This window comes from Macaca fascicularis, chromosome 18 (assembly GCF_037993035.2).
Source record: "Macaca fascicularis isolate 582-1 chromosome 18, T2T-MFA8v1.1".
In the NCBI taxonomy this organism is placed as follows: domain Eukaryota; kingdom Metazoa; phylum Chordata; class Mammalia; order Primates; family Cercopithecidae; genus Macaca; species Macaca fascicularis.
The window spans coordinates 48,978,495-49,004,286 of record NC_088392.1 but is presented as its reverse complement, the minus strand read 5'-3'; the positions used below and the strand labels follow the sequence as shown (position 1 = coordinate 49,004,286).

The 25,792-nt window shown below is 37.1% G+C and overlaps 1 long non-coding RNA gene across 5 annotated transcripts in view; it reads left to right on the top strand.

Moving 5' to 3' along the window:
• LOC123570045 (uncharacterized) overlaps positions 1–25,792 on the top strand; it is a 357,619-nt gene that overhangs the window by 87,638 nt on the left and 244,189 nt on the right. For 2 of the 5 annotated variants that reach the window (XR_006694008.3, XR_006694009.3), the window contains exon 4: positions 1,938–2,768. The exons of the other annotated variants lie outside the window; for them this stretch is intronic. This is a non-coding gene — a long non-coding RNA (uncharacterized lncRNA). Of the gene's footprint in view, positions 1–1,937; positions 2,769–25,792 lie in introns of those variants that run through there. 5 annotated transcript variants of the gene reach the window in all.

Here is a 25,792-nt window from a genome sequence, read left to right as displayed (position 1 = left end):
AATTTGGGCTTAAATCCTGACTGTGTCACTTAACTTGCTTGGAGAATGTAGGAAAAGATTCTTTGACACTTTGGTTTATAATTTTTTATCTAAAGGGGAGAAATGATAATAGAGTCCTATCTTAGGAATGCTGTAAGGACTGCAACCAGATTGGTAAAATAATTATCATACTAATAATCAACACTTTTTTAGTCTTTCAGATTCATCTTCTCCAGGAAGTGCATTCTATGCTATTAGGTTGATGATGAAATTAAGTTCAACAAATCAGAATTCCTGTTCCAGGATTTAGGGTTTTCCATAGGTCGACTCAACCCTACTTATACAACCACACCTTCTACAGTCTCAAATTGAATGTTGAGTATCCCATGAATAGGGGATGATGCTCTTTTGAATCTGAAATGCTGTACATATAACTTAATTCTTAATTATAGGCTGTTGAAAAGTTTAGGACTGAAAAGTTTCATGGAAATTATTTTTGTCTCCCTTATTTTACCTTTTTTTTTTTTTTTAAAGAAGGCTGGGCACTGTGGCTCATGCCTGTAATCCAGCACTTTGGGAGGCTGAGATGGGTGGATCACGAGGTCAGGAGTTCAAGACCAGCCTGATCAACATGGTGAAACCCTGTGTCTACTGAAAACACAAAAATCAGTCAGGCATAGTGGTGCGTGCCTGTAATCTCAGCTACTCAGGAGGCTGAGGAAGGAGAATCAGTTGAACCTAAGAGGCAGAGATTGCAGTAAGCGGAGATCAGGCCACTACACTCCAGACTGGGTGACAGAGTGAGACTCCGTCTCAAAAATACATAAAAAAATAAAATAAAACCATCCGAACAACAACAACAAAAAAACAAAGCTGAGAGATATTGAATTGCCCAAAGGCAGTCGTCTAGAATTTAAATCTAATTCCAAGTACCGTGTTTTTTTAATTAATATCATGATTTTAATCTATATTTCCTGTTAAGATTATATATAAATACTTTCAAACAAAATAAAACAAAGTAAATAAAATAAATACACTGACTAGTTCCTACATAAACTTTTTAGCACCAGCTTATAAAAAGATTATGATAAAGATCTAAAGTTTTAATCATATGGACCTTGTGGAGTGGCATGTTCTGCTCCACCAACCCCTGTACAAATTAACCTCGTAGAATATTTGGCTACCCTTTATTTACGCTGTTGTATGAATTTGAGCTATTAGAATGTGATGTTGAGAGGAAAATATTTTGGCTCATGGTAAAGCAGTTTGCTTGAGAAGATAAGGAGTTTTCTAGGGCTACTCTCTGTTCTTAATAACTTTTAACTATACTATCCTGGTGGCCATATGGTTAGTCTTCCCTATGCATTCTTAGGCTTCCAAAAGAAGATACTATTTCATCTTTGTTCCAAGCTACATACTAAGATTTTCCTTAGTCAGTCTATAAGAATATGTGTCCAATTCACATAAGCTTCCCAAGAGGGTAAATAAAGCAGAAAACAGGGGCAAGGAGAAAAACTCAGGGCAATTTTATTCCCAACAAATAATCTTACAGACACTAATGAAACAAATAAATAAAGCTATTAATATAAGTCCTGCAAAACTCACGCAAAGCTCGCATACTCTCTTAAATCTCCTCCTGCTTAAAACTCTCATTCTGACATGGAACATTTACACGTAAAATTCTATATTGCTTGAGTTTAAAAGAAATTCTCAATCATGTTAATGTTAATGAAGATGGGGTTGTGTTTTGCAAAGCTCACCTTCCCCTGTGGACAGGTAACCTACATGATGCTAAAAATTTCTAACTGCAATGTTTACATTTCTATATTATTTTTAAACTTTCTGACACACTCCTCTTTTCTTCTTTGAGAAGCGGCCATTTTGAAAATACAATATCACACACAGAAGTTACATTAAACATAATTGAATTATTCTTTGTTGTCATTTTTGTTTAACAGATGAGGATATTAAAGTTTGGAGAGGCTCAAGTAACAGCAGAGCTGGCACTAGAAGCCAGCCCTCCACAGTAGGAGCTCCAGCTTTCAAGACAAAGTGGAACTACTCACAGCTTGTCACCGTTTAATTCAGCTGACTTATGCCCTTTTTTTCCATTCTGACTCCAGTTGGATCCTATTCCACCTTTTCAATCAATGTTCAATATTAATAACTATATACTAGACACTGGAAATGCTCCAGTAAAATAATGAGCATTATCCCTGCTTTCAAGATTACTAGGGCTTCACTCTGTATGTAACCTCTAGGAAGATTAAAGAGCAAATTCTTTGCTTTCCTGAGACACTCATATTCATGCAGCCACTCCCATTCACCTTGTTCCTTGCCATTTCTCTATCACCAGAAGGCCCACCTATTGCCTCAACTGGCTCAGACACTTACTCAAACTCACTTTCTGTCACGTATGCAATCCTCTTGATGGCAATTGCTGGCAGCATTTTTTGCTCAAGATATTTCAGTTTGGAAAAAGTTAAAAGCATGGAAGAGTGCCTTGAGCAACAGTGGCTGCTGTTAACTGCTTTGGCAGCTTGTCAAGGTTTAGCCACCTGCCTGGAAGAAGTGTAACTCACCTGAAAATTTCACCCCCTAAGTCACCTATTTACCTCCTTCCTCCGAAACTGAAGCACTTATCAACACTGGATTACTTCTGTGTTGTATTCATTATGATCTTCATGAAAGTCAAAAGTGTTTGACTCAAAAAACCAGACATTTTTTAATCTCTTAATTTATTTTCTTCCGGATACTGCTTTCCAGCATTTCTTCAAACTCAGTATCTTTCTTTGCCAGTACACCTGATGGTTATGTAAGGACACATCCAAGTACAAGCAGATTCATCCTCTTTTCTAATCCTCCTCTGCTTCCCAATGGAGGCAAAATAAATAAATAAAATAAAAACACACGGGTGAAAAATAATTAAACGCAATCTCAAGATCTATTGAAAAGAAATAACTTTAACTGATGAAAAATCCTCCACTCTTGCCAGGTCTCCTTGTAAAGCTGTAGCTACTTAAAGGGAACTATACGAAAAACAGAAAAAAAAAAAAAAAAAAAAGGCAGATGCAGTTTGAAGCCTGGAACTCTTGGGTTTTATTAAGAAGGAGCTGAACAACAGAGCCCAGCACCTGAGACAATTGAAAGTAAACAATTTAGAGTTGGACCATTCAGTAACCCTGGAAAATTAATCTGTGCTGTATAGAAACACGCGACTGCTCTATGCCAATGGCTCTGTACTTAGAGAATAGGTTCATTAGTACAGCTGCAGAAGCTGCACAAGCTCCTCAGTGGGTCATCTACACACTTGTACTCATGGCCATGGTCTCACTGGGACTAATTTCACAGAGATGAGAAAGAGGAACAAGAGAGAGGGGAAGTCTAAAAAATAAGTTTTGTAGCTCATGCCAGGAATAAGAGCAAGGGAGGGTGACAGTTACAATCAGGCCAGAAAAGCAAAGAAAACAATATTTTGCTTTCCTGAGTTTACTTTTAATGGTGTTTTTTTTTTTGTTTTTTTGTTTTTTTACCTTGAGAATGTCAATTCCTTGAGTAAAGGAAACACACTGAATATTATCATTTCATAATTCCCGGTTAAGAAGATTGACATCTTTATTTGCAGTATCTAAGAGGGTGGGCCATCTTTTTCAAGTTCACGCATACTGCATACACATACTACAGGTTCAGAAATTGAAGGAAGCAAGTGAATCCAAGAATAAAACTTCCCTATTCTGAAGAAGAAATCTAACCTCCATTCACAAGTTATCATCAGTCTGTGGTAGGGCCAGAACAGGAAGTCATGTGTGAGAGTTATGCTTATTCAGGCCTCCTTTGACTGTGTTCTCCCACCTTAGTAAACTCTACTTGGCTCAACCCAAATTACACATAATGAGTAGAGACTGACTACTCTTCCTTCTTAGAAATTGTGGCTGCAGAAATCCCCATTTCCTACCTGTTGCTGCCACATGGAGTTTGTTTCATTTAGATGTTCTTTTACACTTCCTTTTTACCTCTACCTGGGAATCCCTTCTCATTCTTGCTGTGACTGGTAAACAATTTGAAATATTAACATTAAAGAAACAATTTTTTTGGGTCTTCCTCATCAACCCCTTTTCTCTTCTCTTTTTACAATGACTTCTCTGATTCCATTGTTAACATGCTCAGGGTGGAAGTTTAGAGGAGCCTACAGATATTTTTGATTGTTTTTTTCCCAGAAGACAAAATCCTTCAGAACAGGTAGAATGTTTTCAAATATTAAGTTATATAAGGATATGGTCTGAAAGAAGTAGTAAGAATAAATGTGCAAAGGAAAATCCACTTGTGCCCCTCCCTGTGATAGGAGACTCCCCCAAGCTTTGTTGGAAGGAAGGAGAGAAAATCATGGAGGTCCAAAGCCACAAGGCTCCATTCCCTGAATCTAGGCAGCATTGCTGGTTAATGTCAAGGCTTCCTAAATAGAATGACAGTAGGGTATGTGGGCATTGGGCATGGGATTATCAGGCTCAGTCAAAATTCGCAGTCCCCAGGCGTGAATCTGAGGCTGCATGGAGCCTGGGAACCTGAAGAAATTGTGTATTCAGGGATAATGGATGTCTCTGAGGTAGCCTACATGGACAGATGATAGGGTGTCATCACTTTCTCAAAACTTCAACCTGTAAATAAGATCCTAGAATCCTACATCACCTTAGGGAGACTTCAAGAACAATGAAGCTATATTCTCCAAATTCTGGTGAAATGGGGAATTATATTTAAAAATGAAATTAAGTTATAAACAAATGAGGAAAAGTTATTTCTTGCACACCTGAAATGATGATCTAAAAATATTCCCTTGTCTTAACTTGCTAGAATTTAGAGCTAATTTGAACTAGGAGGGACTAAATTGAACGTAGAGGATGATTAATACAAAAGGGAGGCTGGAGGGACATAGAAAATTATCTTCATAAGACCTATCTTTGCATAGTGATTTTGGGTGTCCTAGTCTCAATGCTGGTCCTTTCAGCAGCAGTCTTCTTTGTCCTCCTAAAGCCCCCTCAACCCTGTGTAAAAATCTGTCATCACCCGTGAACTTCTGTGATCTTAGGTATTGCTTTAGTTTTCTTATCTGTACACCAAGGATAATAATTGTACTTACTTTTAGGATTACTGTTAATATTAAATGAGTTGATACATATAAATTATCTAAAATACCAGTTGTCACACAGTATACAATCAATAAATATTAGTTATTGTTGCTTGTTTTTAAATTCTTATATTGTCCCTCAATTTTCTCCTTTCCTGGGTAGGGAGGGCATGAGTGATTTCTGCTGTTCTTTGAAATGTAAATTATTCTGCATAGATTTAGTCTTTTTCTCTCCATTCTAAGCTACAACATGAGAAGAAGCAGTGAAGAAAGAAGAGCTGGGTATGGAAGTAGAAGTTCCATAGGAGTAGGAAGTTCTTACCTATCATCTTAGCTTTCATATAAGTTGGTTAAACAAACAAACAAAGCACAAAAACTTCTTAAAGGAAGTATACAACCCCTTCAGAATGGCATAAAAAGAGAGAGAAAAGCAGTGAGATCAATCCTGGGAGATTTCAAGAGGGAAACCGAGCATTTCCCTGGGGTACACAGATGAACAACAATCTAGCAGCCAAGGTTTGGCTGGGACAAGCCACACTCCCAGGTTTAGTACAGACCAGAAGCCCCAGTTTCTCAGAACACCTCCCCAGGATGCTCCGACACCTCCCCACCTTGCCTCTGTACCTACATCTCTACAGCCCATGCCTTGCTGAAGCTCTGAATGAAAGTGAACGGGACTCTAATGACCTGCAGCTAAGATAACTTCCCTTCCATCACAGAGGGAGGAGACCCATTCCTGGAGATGCAAATTTAAATTCTGAATGCATTAACCCATAGAAACATTGCTGTGCTTTGGGTTTAGTTTCCATAGTGTTATTAGGACATTACTATAGTTCAGTAACATCATGACTTAAGTAGGCTTTTGTGAGCAGTTAGAGAACATGAACACCATGTATAAACACATTTCTATAGAAAAAAAAATGCCTCAACTACAAAAACAGACTCGTATATCATATTTCTCTTCAATATCTGGGAAGAAAACTATTGGTAACAGCAGGTGTTGTTTTTATTTCAATTTAGCTTATATTAAAAACCCAATGTAAAATACTAAAATAGAGCTTTTTCTGAAACTTCTTTATAACACTTCTCCCATACACACATCTTCTAGCATTTAGACACATGTCCAGTATAATTTTTTTTTTTTTTTTTTTTTTTTTTTTTTTTTTTTTTTTTTTTTACATAGATGTTCAATTAATATTAGCTGAAAGTGACTTAGGGTTGCCAAGGCTGGCTTTTCTGAGAAACTTCTCTCTGGGTCACCAAAGCAAATTGCCTTGTTAACTAATTTGCTTTGATTGATGTTTGTTTTTTCCAAAGTTATTCTCCTTATTTCTAATATCTAAATGAACACAGAAGCAACAGTGACCAAAAAAAAAGTGTAGCATATTTGCTAGGAGCTACTTACTCAAATCAAATCAAATGGCACAGACAGCAGAAAGCCCTGTTTAATCTGAGCACCGGCTAGTGTAAGAGATCAGTAGGAATTACGTCTAGTGATATTTCATTTCCTGCTCTTTTTTAAAAGGGCAAAACCATTATGGAGGTCACATTTGACAAACCTGTTTGTTTTTCCCCTTTCAATGTTTGTCTCTGCGATTGAGAACCAACCTCACCTCATTTCCCCAGCTCAATGCTACCTCCCCTTCTTACCCTTTCCCTCCTCCTCTTTCTTTCTTTTTTCTTTTTTGTTCCCCCCTTTGAAAACTCTAATGACTAGAATAAACCAAAATGTCAACATTTGCAATTCTGGAGCTTCATTTAAGCAATAAAAATAATAATTAAAAGGGTAAAACCTTAGAGAGATTTCTTCATTTTATATGGTTTGCCAGCGATGATACACATTCAAAAAAAGCCAGTAAAAGAATTAATTAGAAACAGCCAAAGCTCAACAAGCTCTGCAAGTTAATGAAGCAGAGAGGAAAATGTCATCTTTGAGACCCAGAGCTGCATTGGCTTGGATAATATCCACTCCTGCCTTGCTCTCCTAACTAAACCTCTTTTAATCTCTCCTCAAGAAATCAATGCTAATGACATGGATTTACCAAGAAATGACAGCAGCATAATACCATGAGAGCTGCTCCTGTTTAATGTAACTTAGTTCTGATGGGAACACTCAGAGTTTCATTCTGACAGCAAGTCGTTGTTTTGCATGTTTCTTATGGGACTCAAAATAATGGAAGAGCTTCATTTTATTTTATTTTTATACTTCCCATTGTGAATTTGTTTTTTAGATTGCTCCCACTATTCCTCTATCCCTCTTTTTAAAGCAGCCTTCTCTTCCCTGGCCACAAGACTCCCACCACTGTCATCTCCACTCAAATTCTATAATCCAGTCTTATTTCCTTGATCTTTCTTCAGAATGGTTCTCCTATGGCCACAGGTGGCCTTATAACATACAGGTTTTTTTCCCCCTTTCCACTCATATAAAGGTAATTTATGTGTAACATCTACTTGTATTTCTGTTTCATTGGTCTGTTTGTTTGGTCATTCAGCCAAAATATGTGGGACGTTTCCAAAATATGTCTAGAATACAAAATCCACCTAAAATCTAAGGAACATCATTATTTTATTATTAACAACGTACCTGCAATGTTTATAATGCAAAACAGTGCTGTTCTTAAGCACATCACACTACTGCAGACACATCCCACAGGGATGATATCTGGAGAGAATAAGACCCATAAAGAACTGAGTGTGTCTGCTTGGCTGCTTACTAGATAAGTGACCTTGGGAAGAAGTTTTAATCCTTCCGAAGTTTTCTACCCTGTAGAAAGGTGTGAAGGATACCTATCGTGCATTTCTCAGTGTGTGAGATGTAATGATGAAACGTAAGTCCCCGGCACATATCTGGTCTCCTCATAATGCTGCTTCCTTCTTCCTTTTCTTCTTTGTCTAGTTTGTTCTTTTGGAGTTACCAAAACATATTTCACCTCCCTTTTGCATGACAGTCCATCAGCTTTTCAAACACAGCCACCGTGGTCACACAGGCTTACTTTTTGAGGGATAAATGCCTCATCAGAACTGTCAAAAATTATGCCTCCAGTGACAAAGATATCAAAGCAATCAATTTGTCTAAAACCTACATTTTTTTTTAATTTGAAGCTCCCAAAATGACAGTGATACTTGTATGGATGAATAAACTAGTGTAAAATACAACGTTTAGCTCTACGGCCTTTCTAATAATATTATCAGGAGCAGATTAGGGTTTTGAGGGGCCTCTTACACAATTTGAAGATTTTTCTTTTAATAGAAAAATACAAAATTGAGTTCAAGGTCATGACTGGGGTCCCAAAGTTTAGCTTCAGGAGTTTCACAGAAAAGCACAACAAAATCCCACCCTTCCGTTCCCTCAACACACACGCACACACCACATCCTGACATTTCTCCAGGGGCATTTGGCGAACCCTTAAAATTTAGTTTCAATGGGATTCTGACAGAGAGGAGGGAATAGGCAGGGGTGTTCCTAAATGTACTGAAGTAATGTTTCTGCCGTCTAGTGAAATGGGACCTAGAACCCTCTTAACAGGAATTCAGTTTTATTTTAGAACAGAGCAGAAAGTTACACTTTCAGAAAAACTGAATATTTGAATATGTAGCCAGAGATTGATGCCTGCCTAAATAATTGCTGATCTTTATGGATGTTCATATAAATGCAAAGAGGAAACAAATAGGATGGAAACTTGCTGGAAAGTTTCTGGGGCAATGGTAAGATTAGAAAGCTGTTACTTTAGATAGTAGGCTCATGGAGAGAAAATTTTAGGCTTTCATGAGGTCCCCAAGCCTGGGGCCACAGATGAGAAACTGGTCTGTGTCCTAAGAGGAACGTGCTATACAGGAGGAGGTGAGCGGCTGGTGAGTGAGCATTACCACTTGAACTCCACCTCCTGTCAGAGCAGCAGTGGCATTAGATTCCCACAGTAGCAAGAGGTCTATTGTGAACTGCACATGCGAGGGATCTGCGTTGTGTACTCCTTATGACAATCTAATGTCTGATGATCTGAAGTGGAACAGTTTCATTTGAAACCATCCCCAACAATCCATGGAAAAATTGTCTTCCATGAGATCAGTCACTAGTGCCAAAAATATTGGGAACTGCAGTTTTAAAGGATGAGAAGAGTCAGCTATGCCAGCAGGCTAGAAAAGGGAAGGTCCAGCAGATGGAATCTAAGCACAGAACCTGAAAGCCTGAAAAGAGTGCAGAGTACTTAAAGAGAAAACTGGGCATTTGTAATCCCAGCTACTTGGGGCTGAGGCAGGAGAATCACTTGAGCTTGAGAGGTCGAGGTTGCAGTGAGCCGAGATTGTGCCACTGCACTCCTGCCTCGGCGACAAGAGCAAAACTCTGTCTCAAAAAAAAAAAAAAAAAAAAAAAAAAGAAAAAAAAAAAACCTCACAAGTAGTTAAGAAATGAGTTTGGAAACATCTCTCAGTTATTCAACAGAATGTAAGCACTAGAAGGAAAAATGTCCTTTGTTATCTCCACTTGCCCTGAATTCTTCTAGAGTTCATATACTGTTTATGTTTCTATCAGAAAACAAATTAGAGAAACAACTGATAATGCATTTTGAAATTATCACACATTTTATTAATAGTGAATGCAGTGAGCACCTAAAGCATACAAATGCCAAACTAGTCATCTTAATAAATATATGCTAATTTAAATCAATTCATTGAAAATAGTCTTTAACACCTTTCAATGTTTCTCACAAAATTGGGACATAGGAATTGTTAGTGGGCATCAGTCTTTCTTAGTTTCTCTCTGACTTTCAGTCTTTTGGTAACATCTTCTCTCATAGGACATGCAACCCAAAATTCAGAATTCAGTGGCCAGAGCTTCCTTAGGATTCTACATGAGGCTGGGCCCCCTCCAAGCTACACTAATTAGGTTAATGTCTATTGCCAAATTTGGAACCAAGGGTTTGATTTTTTTCTCTTGCTACATCAAAATGGGAGAGCAGATAAGTTACAATAGTTGGTGTTTGTTTTACTCTGGAACAAAATTTAAAATACTCAGAGAGAAGCATAAATACCACATGGAAGAGATACACTGCGGTCTATCCAAGACTCATGCTTCCCTTTTACGTTGTTGCTTGTTGCCAGTTAGCAGTTAGATGTATTTCCCAGTCTCCTCATACACCTACCCTCTGCATCTAGGAGAGGTTGAGTAGTTTTCACCAACAGACTGTGAGCGTAAGTGGTATAGCTTCTGAGGCGGGGCAAGTAAGAAACCAATATGCCTTCTCTGCCTTAATGCATTGGCAGAAAACACAGGCCCATTGGATAGGAGAGTCACACTGGATTGTCACTGTGTCACATGTCACATTCTTTCTTTATGGAAAGAAATAAAAGTTGGTTGTTTTCAGCCACTGAAATTCTAGGGTTTGCTTGATACAGCATTTTGCATTACCCGTCTAATATATAGGGTCTTCAAATTCTTGATTTAGAGCAAACCGAATTAACTATGTACCCTGCTGAAGGGATAATTACATTTAAAGGTTTTATTTAATTTTTTTTTGTTTGTTTTCTCTTGAGTGAAAAAGGTGGCAGAAAATCTTCTGGCGATAGCTCAAGGTTTTTGTTCCTGAAAGAAAGGCATAGAGTTCATGGGAATCATTTTAGAACCTATTGCAAGAAAACTAAATCATCTCAAATTCACTGAAGTTAGCCTCCCACAGAAGGACAGTAGAGCACATTCATAGTACAAGTAATTTAAGAGAAAATCTGTTTACTCCTGAGAGCATTGTTGGGAGCAAGCCCCCCAAAGTCTGGCCATAAACTGGCCCCAAAACTGGCCATAAATAAAATCTCTGCAGCAAATGTAACATGTCCATAATGGCCATAACGCCCAAGCTGGAAGGTTGTGGGTTTACAGGAATGAGGACAAAGAACACCTGGCCTGCCCAGGGCAGAAAACCGCTTAAAGGCATTCTTAAGCCACAGACAATGAGCATGAGGGATCTGTGTCTTTAGGGCGTGTTCCTGCTGCAATTAGTTCGGCCCATCCCTTCGTTTCCCATAAGGGATACTTTTAGTTCATTTAATATCTATAGAAACAATGCTAATGACTGGTTTGCTGTTAATAAATATGTGGATAAGTCTCTGTTCGGGGCTCTCAGCTCTGAAGGCTGTGAGACCCCTGATTCCCCACTTCATACCTCTATATTTCTGTGTGTGTGTCTTTAATTCCTCTAGCGCCGCTGGGTTAGGGTCTTCCCGACCAAGCTGGTCTAGGCAGAGCATGAGGTGACAGGAAAGGAAAAGAATGGTAATTCTGGGTCAGATGTGGTTGATAGTGGACTTGAAGTGAATGGAGACCTGAGTGCCTGGTTTTGCCCTGGGAGGTATGGAAATGGAAATGGAAGCCCATGTAAAGGAAAGATTAAAGCTCTGTGGTTTTCCTTCCTGCAAAGCCATGGCAATCTGAATGGGATCTCAGCAGTGACCCAGCGCTAGCTGGCAGACTGTGTGATCAATTTTTAACAGCAATACCAAGTCACAGCAAGAAATGTTGACAATAGCACACTGATGTCTTGCCAGCTGTTTCCCAATATAAAGGCTAAAACAGATACAGACTCCTTTTAAGTTTTGGTATTCCCATTGGCGTTGTTATTAATACATGGACAAGAAGGAGACACTGGACTTTCTACCAACAAAGTTGTTTGGGGATCTAGCCTTAAATGTTGGGAGAATTTTTAAGATGAGATTTATTTGGAGATTTTTCAACATGTAATATTACTAATATTAGTGTAGTTTTTATCACTTACAAAGGATTTTCACAAGCTTTATTCATTTTGACCTTCTTAACAATTCAATAAAGTAGATATTATCACCTCAGTTTTATTGATAACGAGACCATGGTTCATTGAGATAAAGTAACTTGCACAAGATTACACTAATATTAAGTGGCCAAGACACAATTCAAATCCTAGATCTTATCTACACTGTTATCTTAAACTTTTGCCTCAAAAGCCGTGATGTAACCAACTGTAAACCAGATAAACAGTGCATCAAAATGGACCCAAGTCTTGCTGCTGCCTTACAGCCAACTTTGAATTTCTTTCTTCACAATCTCCCCTGATTATAGCAGAGAGGAGGCTATAGCCAATTGTATTCCCTATTTCTGCTGCATTTATTCTTTTCCAAAATATGGTTCACTTTTGACTTCACTGATTTAAGAATTTCAGAATGGTGAAGAGTAACTTCTCCATACAGTCACACACATCTACACGACGCCCCAGACATACTTGGCTTAATAAGAGTAAGCTCTTTCTTTGAATTTTAGATTGATAAATAATTAACAACTTCATACCCTTGGATAAATTCAAAATAAACTAAATACTTATGCACAGTTCCTGTTATAATATATTCAGATAAAGTACATGGTTTAAGGGAAATGGTCTAGGGAGTAAAACCCAAAACCACTTTTTTTGAAATCACATAGTTTCTTCGCACCCTTGCCTGAAAGAGGAATGAAACACTCGCAGGAGCTTTGTGCTGTCAGATCCTGAGAAATCACAATGTTTTGCAGTGTTCAAGTTTGCTTCTTCAGTGGGCTAGCCGTAGCCCTTTCATTCTGAACCTTTCCTCAAAAAGATTGCCTTATATTTCCTTTGCAAACTAAATGGCTAAACAGCTTTTATTTTTCCCATACGATGCAAGTTATCACAGCTCTGGGTGAGGAATCCAGGACATAAGCAGAAAAGTTGGATTTATTCCATGCCAAAGGACTAACAGAGATTTTTTTTTCCTTATTGTGAAAAAAAAAAGGAAAAAAAAAAAAGTTTTGTTTCTTTTCAGCATCAGAGGGTGGTCCCAATGTAGCGATTTCCTCAAATAGTGACCCTTTGGGAAATGATGGTCATAAAACTAATTTACAAAAGCCCGAGATAAATATTAAAATAGAAACACAAGGTTTTAGCCTTCTGCAGGTTCGAAGGAACTTGGAGTAAATATTTACCTTGACGTTTTTGCCATGGAATTACTTTGTGAATCTTACCATGAAGAAGATGACTTTTTTTCCAGTTATTCTCAATAGCATTTCTCTCAGGGTGATTGCTGCCTTTTCTTTTCACAGTCTAGTGTTATATTGAAAATGCTGTAAGCGTGCTCACACACTGTGGTGAATTCAAAAGGGTACTTAAGCCAAGAAACAAAAGGCATTCTCTTTCCCTATGGCTTCTACCACCCTTACTTGGGGAGTTGGTAAATTGGCCTTTTATGGAGATTTTAACACAAGAAAAATAAAAATGTGTAGATTTTTGTGATAGAGGTTGGGAAGAAATCTTGGTTTAATAAAATGAATCTTTTCATCTGTGTCTACAGGACAAACTTCCATTAACTGTAAAATGGAAAGTCTAGGTTTGTCAGACTGCTTTGTCTGTATGTTGCCAGACACCCAGGTTAATGATTTTCATTTTAACTGTATAGATTGACTGTCTTCAAGTTAGGGGCACCAGTGTACTGTCCTTGGATACTTGAATCATTTTGTCTATATTTTCATCACTTAGTGCTGTGCTCAGAAATGTGTAGAATTGTGGGTCTACATGTATTTGTTTATGTAAAGAGATTTTATTTGCTGTCTGTGTGCGTGCCTGTGTGCATGTGTGTGTGCATGTATGTCTGTACATTCCTGTTGGCCTTCACCCTTCTTGATGCTCTATGATGCCTCAGGCAGAGTCTGCAACAAAAATGAGCTATTGAGTCAATTCAAAGGAATAGTTGCTTTCTAATCAAACCAAGAACATAAGACGACTGCTCTAATATTCAAGCTAGTCAGTTATTACAATATAATTTATCCAAACATGCAACTCTCCGTTTTTTATGTAGAGAAGGGAAACTTCCTTCTGAAAAAGTTAACTCTTCTTCAGATAACTCCTTCTTTGATTATCCACATGTGTTACTTTTAGCTTCTTGTCTATAGGCACCTCTACTCTCAGTACTGAAATGACTAATATAACCCAACAGGCAAGTTTCTTGACATGGTGCCTTTATTTTTTGCATAGTGTTCACTTTACTTATGACTTGAGGCAAACCAACATAGCATCTATGACCATAGCACCACCAAAACTGTTTTCACAAAGTCTTTGTGGCTTCATATTGCAAAAATTCAATCTTTATTGTCTTCTTTGCAGGATTTGACAATGTTCACAACTCCCTTTTCCTTAAAAGGCTTTGTCTTTTTGGCATCTATATCCCCAAACTTAAATTTTCCTTCCATTTTTGTAGCTCTCACTTCTGTTTCCTTCATTTTATATTCCTCTGCTTATTGTCTAAATATTGTAATGCAGTCCTGCCTCAGTATGAGGGGAATTGGTTCCATCCAGGATCTCCATTGATAAAATAAAAATCTATGGATATTATATAAAATGGTGTGATTTGCATATAACCTAGGCATATATTTAAAATCCTCTCTATATTATTTATAATATCTAATGTAATGTAAATGCTATGTAGTTATATACTATGTTTTTAAAATTTGTATTTTTCATTGTTGTCTTATTTTTTTTTCCTGCATTTTTTTTTTTTTTTTTTTTTTAAGACAGAGTCCCCCACTGTCTCCAGGGCTGGTGTGCAGTGGTGCGATCTTGGCTCACTGCCACCTCCACCTCCCAGTTTCAAGCGACTCTCCTGCCTCAGCTTCCCAAGTAGCTAGGATTACAGGCGCCCATCACCATGCCCAGCTAATTTGTTTTTTTTGGTATTTTTAGTAGAGGCGGGGTTTCACCATATTGGCCAGGCTGATCTCGAACTCCTGACCTCATGATCCACCCGCCTCAGCCCCCCAAAGTGCAAGGACTACAGGCATTGAGCCACCGCACCCGGGCTTCTGGATATTTTTTATCCCAAGTTGGTTGAATCCACAAATGCAGAACCCACAGATATGAATAACCAAAAATACTATGAATTTTTTTCCTCTCCTTCTCTCACTGTAAATAATTTCCCTGGATAACCTCAGTACAATTCCCATTTAATCAATTATTACTTTTATTTTTACGTAAATATCTCTTCTGAAATCCAATCATTCTGCTGTCATAGAACTTAAAATCTGGGAAGAGCTTGGCAGATTATTTATTCTAGTTATTGTTTTTCTTAATTCTTGCTCCTTTTACAGGCAAATAAGTTAAAAGCTTTAGATTATAAATTGCACACCTATTAGTCCTGAGTCAAAGTTTAGAACATTTTACACATTAATCAGGCTGCAAATTTTATGAGGATGTCTATGACATTAAACCTGGGGTCTGTTTGCCTTATTTCTTGACTTCTGAGCAACATTCAATCAATTGAGTATTGACCCCTTCCTTCTTCTTAAAACACTTTCTTCTTTAAGGTTTCATTGATTACACTCTAATTTTCTTGTGACATCCCTGAACGTTGCTTCTCAGCCCCACACAGTCTTCTTCTCCACTTCCCAACCAGGGAGTTGGAATTCTTCATGGCTCAGTCTACTGCCTTTTCTTGTGTCTCTCACGGCTTCTCATGGCCTGTTATTCTTCCCGTATTCTTTGAACTTGGCAATGGAATAACAGTCTATCCACTTACACAAAGCAGATACTTTAAGATTTTCTTTGACATCTTTATTTCCCCCATCTCTCATATCCAATAAATCAGTGATCCATTTGATTTTAGGTCCTGAAAAAATATCAAAACTGATTATCTTCTCTTTATTTTTGTCGTCACTACCCTGTTTTATACCACCAAAGTCTATTTCTAAGATTACTGCAATGGGCTAGTTGACATTGGTCTATCTCCACTTTTGACCTCAGACAATCCATTTCCAATATGGAGGTCAGAATAATCTTTTGAATACCTGCTCCCTTTGCATATACACACATTTGTATAACACATATATTCAAACATCAAACCCTTAAATAGCTACCTATTGCCTTTATGATATAAATGGACATCCTTAACATGTACTACAATTTAATTCAGTGTCTACTTCATAATTTCATACATGTCTCTTTAACATTTTCTCAGTATTTCAGCCCCTGTATTCTTCTTGTAGTTTATAATCACATATGCCCTGTCCTTTATGATTCAAAACATTTTGCATGTTGTTCTTGGTGCTTGCAACACCTGCCTCCAGCCTTATTCCCATCATCTTTTAGTTCTGTTTGATAGTATAACTATTATAGTGGTTAAAAATTTGTCTTGGAGTCAAGTTGAGAGTACACAAATCATAGCTTCACTACTTCATAACAATGGAACTATGGACAAATTACTACATTTTGTGTTCTTTAATCTCCTCACTTAAAGTACAGGGATAACAATACTAACTAGTTCTTAGGTCTTTTATGATTATTAAATAGATTAATTCACATAAAGTGTTCAGGAGAGTGTCTGATACCCGTAAGTATTCCAAAATAATATATATCATTTTATTTATCTCTATTATACATTATCATTTTGAGCATCATCTTCATTTTGTTGGTTTGCAAATGACTTTCTTCAAGAAATCTTTGCCCTCTAAACTAAATCAGACTACTCTTTAAAACCCTGTTTAATAGTTCACAGTTGATGAAATTAAAGTTATGTATCTCCCTAATAAGGAAGCCAAAAATCACATCTTAGCACATTTTGAGAACATACCAGATACTCCACAAATATTTTTAAATAAATGAATGGCCTACTATCTGTCTTAGTCTGTTTTCTGTCGTTATGACAGAATAGCCTGATTTATAGAGAAAGGAGGTTTATTTCTTACAATTCTGCAGGTTGGAAAGGCTAAGATCAGGCAGCCACATCTGTTTGGCTTCTGTTGAGGGCCTCATTCTGTATCATAACATGGCAAGAGGTCATGAGTACAAAGGGTAAGAGGGATAAACTGGCTTTCATAACAGAAGCATTATGATGACAATTAACCCACTCCTGCAACAACCCATTAACCCCTTAATTCATTAATCTATTAATGTATGAGTGGAAAAATTCATTAATAAGGACAGAGCCCTCATGAACCAATCACTTCATAAAGTCCCCACCTCTTAGTACTGTTACATTAGGGTTTAAATTTCAATATGAATTTTGGAGAGAACACAAATTCAAACCATAACATTATTTAATATGGATGGTGACATACGCTGTGAACACAATGCCATATACATTTATCTGTAACATTGCAAAGCATTCTGAGACTTATAAGTTAAAACTGTTTATTTCATAGTTCATGAAATTACCAAATTAATGGACAAAAGAAATCTGGAATTTGTGTCAAACCAGAACACTAGAATGAGAGGAAGCATTCCTATGCACTAAATTTTGAAATTAAAGTAATAAACAATGGGAGTATTACTTTTCAGAGTTTGACAAGCCCATCTAAATTATGTAATTCTAATAAATAATACAGGCTGAATACACAGATTTAGAAAACTTTATGGTATATCCACGGACAGTAAAAATCCACATAAAAAGAAAACATGAATATTTAGTGTTCTTATGTTACCGTTAAGAACAGTCACACAGTATCACAAACCATGTGGAGATGGTCTGATAGTGTTCTTCAAAATTTTTTCATCACATACCTAAGTGAAAAAAAAGGAAATATATACCTACAAATATAAGTATATTTATTTAGGTACATATTTACACAAGTCCTATGGTATTATATATATTATAAAACAGAAGCCAAAAAATATAAATTTTAAAAGGACAAGATATAAAAGGAACTTACAAGTTGTAATGATGTATTTTCATGTCCTATTGGGTTGTCTTGCATATTTCCTGGAATAGGGGTGTTCTACTTTGAAGACCCCTAGCCTAGCATAAGAAGCAGTAGTCTAGAATTGAGGCAGCCAGATGCCTAGGCAGATAAAAAGGAATCCCCAGAGAATCTCCTACCCACCCCACAAGTGTTTATATCAAATGCTTTTGTGCAGATGAGGGAGCCTGTCCAGGGCTTGTCTGGGCATGCCTACAGTAAACTGGAGCCTGACGTGCGCACTGGGGGAAGTGGGCAGAGCCACAGGAATTCACACTAATGCAGAGGAGGAGTCTGCTCTCTTGAGTTCCTGTGTGGTGGCCTGGGATTCATCTGTGAGGTCAAGGGCCTGTTAGCAGGACTCTATTTCACTTTGCTGAGGTTTTTTATTTTTATTTTTTCTTTTTCGCCCAATAAAACCCTCCTCTACTCACCTTTCAATGTGCCTGCATGCCTAAATTTTCCTGGTCGTGTGACAAGAACCCAGGTTTTAACTGAACTAAGAAAAGTTCTGCAACAGAATGTGTCCTGGACATCATCTAGACTTACTTTATTGTTGTTGCTTTCATTTTCAAGTTATTTCTTAGCAGAATTTTATCCAAAGATGGTAATTTCTCATTTCTTTCTTAGCCATTTTCCCACTTCCTACTTGTCTCTGATGAAAAAAAGTCATTTAAACTTGAGAGCTGTAGTACGTTTTATTCAACATCAGGAATTTATTAAAAAGTATCAAGCCTGTACTTACTTCAAATTAAGATACTCCTTGTGGTTCATTTCCAGTGATCAGTAATCCCCATATCAAATCACTTTGCTGGGAACATTGGTATTTGATAAATACATTCACAGAGAGCAGTTATCTTCAAACTCCAGTCTCATCAAGCATTGTCCCACCACAAAATATGATCAAAGATTAAGGACTCCAGGGACTCATGGGCTCTAAACTCATCAGCTTTGAATCCTGCTATAAATTATCCAAATGAGGCACTTGGCAAGATTCTTAACTGATTGTGCTATTCGGAACACCTCCATTTCAATTAGAGGTAACCATGATACATGACAGCAAAGAACAAAACTAGTAATTTTCACTGATGTCAGGGAAGGTTATAGGACTTCAGGGAATTATAGCAAGTATTTCAAGAAATGCACATTCACAACAGCCTTCTTTGTCGGTGTGTCTGCTAGTTGAATGAGAAGCTTTTATTTTAGTTTCCTAGTTCATATCAGATGGGTAAAGAATGTATCCATATAAAAGTCTGGCTGATGGGGAAAATTGGTATGTTAAGGGCTAAAAATATCAATGCTAAACCCCCAAATCTGAATCCCTTAGGAGACCAGATGTGTCTTCAGTTTCAATCCTAAGTCTGGGCAAATGCTATGTAGGCAGATGAGGCAACATGTGCAAGTCAGCAGAAGTTAAAAGACTCCTGAGTCACAAATGTCTGCTCCTCCTGGACTAGAAGCAATCTTGAAATCTCCACTTAATGTTACCTCATAAAGCCAATTGTAACTCGATATATCTGAGCACTGTAAAACATCAGCTAACACTGTAGGTCCCTTACCTTTTAAAAGTGCCCTGAGGATACGCTTCCCTGAGTTTTTGAGGTTTCCCTGAACAGAAAACTGATCAGTTTCTTTTTAAAAGCAAACTCTGGGAATTGAGGAACTAGGTGTGCTACGTATCAATAGAAAGCAATTTGATTCACTGGTCTTGGCATAGATATAAAAGTCAGAAAAATCTGTTTTCTTGTGTTAATTGACTAATTACAAACTTTATGGCTTTGGCTTCATTTTTCTTATCTCTCATTTCAAATAACACACTCCCTAATATTCTCCCCAAATAGGGTCATTAATTTAGTAAACATGTGTTGAGTAGCTACTACAGTAGTCCCTCTTTATCTATGGTTTTGCTTTCTGTGGTGTCAGTTACCTATGGTCAATTGCAGTCTAAAAATATTAAATGGAAAATTCTAGAATTAAACAGTTCACAAGTTTTAAGTTGTGTATTATTCTAAGTAGTGTGATGAAATCTCACCCTGTCCTACTCCGTCTTGCTTGAGATGTGAGCTCTTTGTCCAGTGTATCTGCTCTGTGCACACGGCCTATGCCTGAGTCACTTAGTAGTCATCTTCATTATTAGATTGACTGTCACACTATCACAATGCTCATGTATGTCACCTGTATTTCACTTAACCGTGGCCCCAAAGTGCAACCGTAGTGATGCTGGCATATTGTTATAATGACTCCGTAATATTCTTAGTCATTGTTGTTAATCTCTTACTGTGCCTAGTTTATAAATTAAATTTTATCATTGCAAACAAACAAAATAGCTTGTTTCTGAAACTCTACACAATTCTACAAAGTATGTATTATACTCTTAATTTTAATGATGAAGCTTAAGAATGGTGATATGTTCATAGAAACACGTGATTATGCAATTCTGTTCTTGTGGGAACATCATAGATGGTACTCAAACCTAACTGGTATACTCTATGACACACCTAGGCTGGTATACTATTGCTTCTAAGCTACAAATCTGGACAGAATGTTACTGTACTGAATACTGTAGGAAATTGTAACACAATGATAAGTAATTGTGTATATAAATTTACCTAAATATACATAAACTACAGTAAAAATGTAGTACTGTAAGCGTCTTCAAAATTTTTATTTTATTTTAGATTCTGGGAGTACATGTGCATGTTTGATACGTGAGTATATTGTGTACTCGTGGGGATTGGACTTCTCGTTTTCCCATTATCTGAATAATCAACCTGGTACCGTTAAGTAATTTTTTAACACTCATTTCCTTTTTACTCTCCCCCATTTCAGTCTCCAGTCCCCTAATATTTCCATCTTTATGTTCATGTGTACCCATTATTTAGCTCCCACTTATAAGGAGAACATGTGGCCTTTGATTTCCTGTTTCTGAGTTATTCTATTTGGGATAATGTCCTCTAACTCCATCCATGTTGCCGCAAAGGACATGATTGTATTCTTTTTTTATGGCTGCATAGTATTCCATGGTAAAAATACGGTGTTATAATCTTATGTGACCACTGTGGTATATGTAGTACTTCATTGACTGAAAAGTCCTTACATTGCACATGACTGCATGGGAAAAAACATAACATGTATAGGGTTTGGTACTATGCACAGTTTCAGGCATCCACTGGTGTTCTTGGAGCATTTCTCACAGGTAAGAGAGGACTGTTGTATGTTGAAAAAAGTTTATTACCTATCATGGAAGGATACAAAAATTAGTAAGTTTTTTCTCCCTCACCTCAAAGAGTTTTTGTATGATCCTGCAGAAGACATATTAAAAACAAATAAAAAGGCAAGAAAGCCTAGCTCTTCCTGACAGATTATGATAATAATAGCTATTTTTTTCTGTTCTATCTCTCCCAAATTCATAACTCCAGAATAACCATGAGAATATCAGAGAAACCCAAATTGAGGAACATTCTAAAAAGCATCTTACCAGTACTCCTCAAATTGTCAAGGTCACGAAAAACAAGGAAAAACAGAGAATCTGTTGCAGATCGGGGAGACTAAGAAGATGTGATGACTAAATGCAATGTGGTATACTAGATTTTGGAACAGAAAAAAAAAATTAGTAAGAAAAAACTGTTGAAATCCAAGTAAAGCATGTAGTTACAAGAAATATACTAATACTGGTTTTCTAAAAAGTGTGCTGTGGTAATGTCACATACTAACATTAGGAGCCATTGGATGAGGGTTATACGAAAACTTTCTGTAATATATTTGGAACATCTCTGGAAATGTAAAATTCTCCCAAAATAAAAAGTTTACGGAAAAATTAAAAATCACAAATATAACTATAATGCAATGCAAGGTATGACAACTGCCACAAGATAGAAATGAAATTCTGTGGGACTTTGGAAGTGGAGAATATCACCTCTATGTAAATTGAAGACGAATGCTTTTGTAGCAGTATGCAAGACCTGTTTCAAACGCTTGCCCCAACCCTATGCAGCCCCCTTCTCCAGACCCAAACCATCTGGCATTTTCTTTTTTGATTCAGGATAAAAGTCCAACCCTATCTTTTTCCGTGGGGAATAGGCTTGCAAGATCAGGGACCTCTTCTGAGTGTCTAGCCTTAGATATAATAGAAAAGTGTTTTACTAGTATGCAAGAAACAGTGATTCTATGTTTATCTAGCTGCATGAAATATACCAAGGTGGGTTGGGGAGGGTGCTATGGGAGCTGTATTTTGTTGCTCCAGATACTAATAGGATGCTTTGTCTGTAGACATTTTAAAAAACAATAAAGCCTAATTATAAGTTGATATGTAATTATCAACTTACCGTGCACCACTAATTTTAAACAATATGAATGATAAAATTCTTCCTCCCATTGGAACGGACATTTCCATCACCACTGTCCCCACTTCAGTATTCCACTGCCAGGCAGTTTTGTCCCTGTAATAGAGAACCTGACTTGATTCTTTTGATGCTAGCCTGCTGACAACCATTAATCCTCACTCTTCGCCCTTCCCCTTGTGCCTCCCATCTCAGCAAGCTGATATAAAAATCTGGGTACCTTTTTCTTCGGCACAGGTGGGAAGTTCAAACCATGCAAAGTCCTACACGTGTGTGCTAACCTTCACACTGGCTACATCCCATAAGCAACATAGAAACCCCAGTCAGCCTCCTTTCCTTGGTCTCTCAGTCTCTTTTCAGATCTGCTTGGAAGATAACCTGCTCCCCCCAAGAAAGCCTCATTTCATGAGAAATAAATATTTGCATATCTTTTTTTTTTTTTTTGAAATGGAGTCTTACTCTGTCACGTCCACGCTGGACTGCAGTGCTGCGATGTCGGCTCACTGCAACCTCCACCTCCCGGCTTCAAGCGATTCTCCTACCTTAGTCTCCTGAATAGCTGTGACTACAGGTGCACACCACCATGCCCAGCTAATTTTTGTATTTTTTAATAGAGACGGAGTTTCGCTATGTTGCATACACTTTTAGACAGTGTGTGTGTGTATGTGTGTGTGTGTGTTCGTGTGTGTATGTGCTGCCATCAGACAGCCAAATCAAATTTTGTGTGTGGGTCAGTCCTATCTATGTATAAAGTGTCCACAACAGTTCCACAGTGTCAGGCACTGTAAAGACCCCCATTTAAGACATAGCTCACAGAGCAATCTTTGAAAGTCCAGAAGGTGTTTAAAAAAAAAGAAAAAAAAAGTCGATTACTATCCCCATCAGCTTCCTCTCCTTTCACTTGGATTTTGCTTCCTACATGTGCATGGGACCCTCTTTGTTCTGCCTCCCACTTCCTATCTCATCTTTGCAGGGTCCCCACTTCATTGTGCCATGTCTCTTACAGTTGAGTCAGTAAGTCCCATTAATTCTGAAATCTCACATTCTTCAATGCAAACCAATTTTTTTTTTTGGCTGAAATGGAAGGTTTGTCATAATATAATCCATTCGTTTACTGTGCTGAAATATCCTTTCCTCTCAAGAAGGGAAGATACATAGGTAAAAATCTGGGACAGTGGCAGAGTGCTTCTCTGTGCGCCACCTGTAGGATGTATGCCATCCTAACTAGTTATATTCTCCTAAATCCCATTTCGTTTATAATACCAACCAAAGTTACAAAAGCAGCTGGCAATTCCAGACTCTGCTGTCTCGTAACCCTGTCTGTCTTACTTGGAATTGGAGAAATAATGCATGTGCATGTTTAAATCAGCCAGTGTCAGGTAAAGGAAGAGACAACATTTAGTGGCAGCTACTATTTCTGTGGAAACTATCAGACAGACCCACAACATAGATGTTCCAGAAAGAGAAAGAGAGAAAAAGTAAAGGGAGGGAGAAAAGAGAATATATATATATATATATGTATATATATATGGTTCTTTACAGTGCCTGACACTGTGTGTGTGTGTGTGTCTGTGTGTGTGTGTCTGTGTGTGTATGTAGAGATATATAACTTTTCATTCTCAACCAGATTGTACTGATAAAGAATGATGAAAACATATTTCCTGAAAGATTAATTTCATTGACTTTGAGTGATTGGATAGAAATGTGAACTTTGTTTTTTTGACAATGAGGATGCAGTTTTTGAATCAGAAAATCATATTGCTGTAAATGAGTTCTAGAAATACTGATTCTCTTAAGTTTTTTTAAAATATGTAAATAAATGATGGAGGAAGATTCAGGACATTTTTATAGTAAAAGGATAAAGACAATTGAAATTAAAACAAAATTTTAGATGCCAGAGACATCGTACAAACAGAATACATAGAACTTGATAACTAAGCAAGATAGTTTTCTGTTGGTAAGCATAAATAACTGTAACCAGGAGTAATGGCAAGCGAAGAGACTGCTTTGGATAGATACTATCAAAGTCCTTTAACAAATTAAAGAATTTTACAAATGTTAGTTCCTTTTTACCTTTCTCTGCTGTTCGTTTTACAACCCCAAAGCATATATACTACAAAGGGTAAAAGATTTTGAATTCATAACAAATGGGTGGACTAGCAAGTTTATTTTATTAATTTGTTCATTTTTATTTGACTAAATTTAAGGGTTACATGTGCAATTTTGTCACATGGTTATATTTGCATAGCAGTGAAGTCTTAAGCAGGTATGTATTAAAGTTATTATGTTTAATAATCACTAAAGAATTTGCAGTTCTTTAGTGTCATGCTCATTGCAATGGTTAAAACTGCCCTACCAAACTGAGTTGCCCATGCTCAGCTGCAGAAGGCCTAGAATTTTTTGTTCATTTCAGCCTCCAATCTTCTAGTACTATGCCTTTGTTCATAACTAAAAATACAAAAGAGAAGAATTTAGCAAAAGACATCTTTTCCTCTTTGCCCATCTGCATCACCAACCATTGTGGAGGGAAAGGGAAAAGGGAGGCGAATTTATGGCTTTTCGGTTTTTGATACGAGGTCTTTCATGACATTTTACAAAAGTTCATATATAATTTAATTATCAAACGCTCAGAAAGCTGCATGACCCTTTTATTAGGTAGATAGACCAAATGACCTAGAAAAAGTGTTTGGTGTCTACTGGTAAAGTCAATACCGGGAGTCTTAAATCAATTAGGTTGGAGCACCAAAATATACGTGTATATATTCTGTGGCCCGGATATAAGATAATTTCTTAGCTGTACACAAAAAGTGCTAAAAATATTTTTTGATTAGTGAGAGTATAAAGAAGGTATGTGCTTCATAGCTTCACATTATGGAGTTTTGTCTCTTATTGTGTAGCATAAGGAAATGTATTACACAATGCAGCAGTTCATAAAACACTTATGCAATTGGGCATGTGAGTTTTATAAATATTTAGTGTGTAGAAATCTTGCTTTGTGCTTCTCTTAAACTTGTTACAGTACCACACACAGGGCTGGACATGTATTAATAAATATTTCACTAAATGATTGCTGGGGAAAACAATCAGTAGTTAATTACCATTTCCTCCAGAAAACTAACACTTCAGTAGTTAGGCATTAAATCTGAGAAGTACTTCTCATATTTACACAGTTTGTAGAATGGATAATAATAATATTATTGGTTAAAATTCACTCAATTTTCGTTCACTGTCGTAAGTTTAGGCAGTGGACTGAAATGACATGTATTACCAGCTTTGAACTTCTAGTGCTGCTAGTACTAGATGATATCTCAAATAAATTCTGGGAAAAGAGAAAAAAAGGGGGATAATTCTGCAAATTTGTTCTAGACTCGACCCACTATGAATAAGATATATGTCTTACCTATTTTAAGGAATCATAGAATGCAAAACATGTCATTAATTTATTTACAGTTATTTGAAGAAAAAAGAAACACCAGCACATAACCCAAATCTATCAATTGTAAGACTTTACTTACTTTCAGACTATCTATCAATTCAAAATATTTTTCAACAAAAGGTGTTGCATGTTATATTTGTTCAACAACCTTGTCTAAGAGGTTAATGCCAGCACCTTACTAATTAACAACAATTAAACCTGTTTTGATTTTTTCCAAAGAC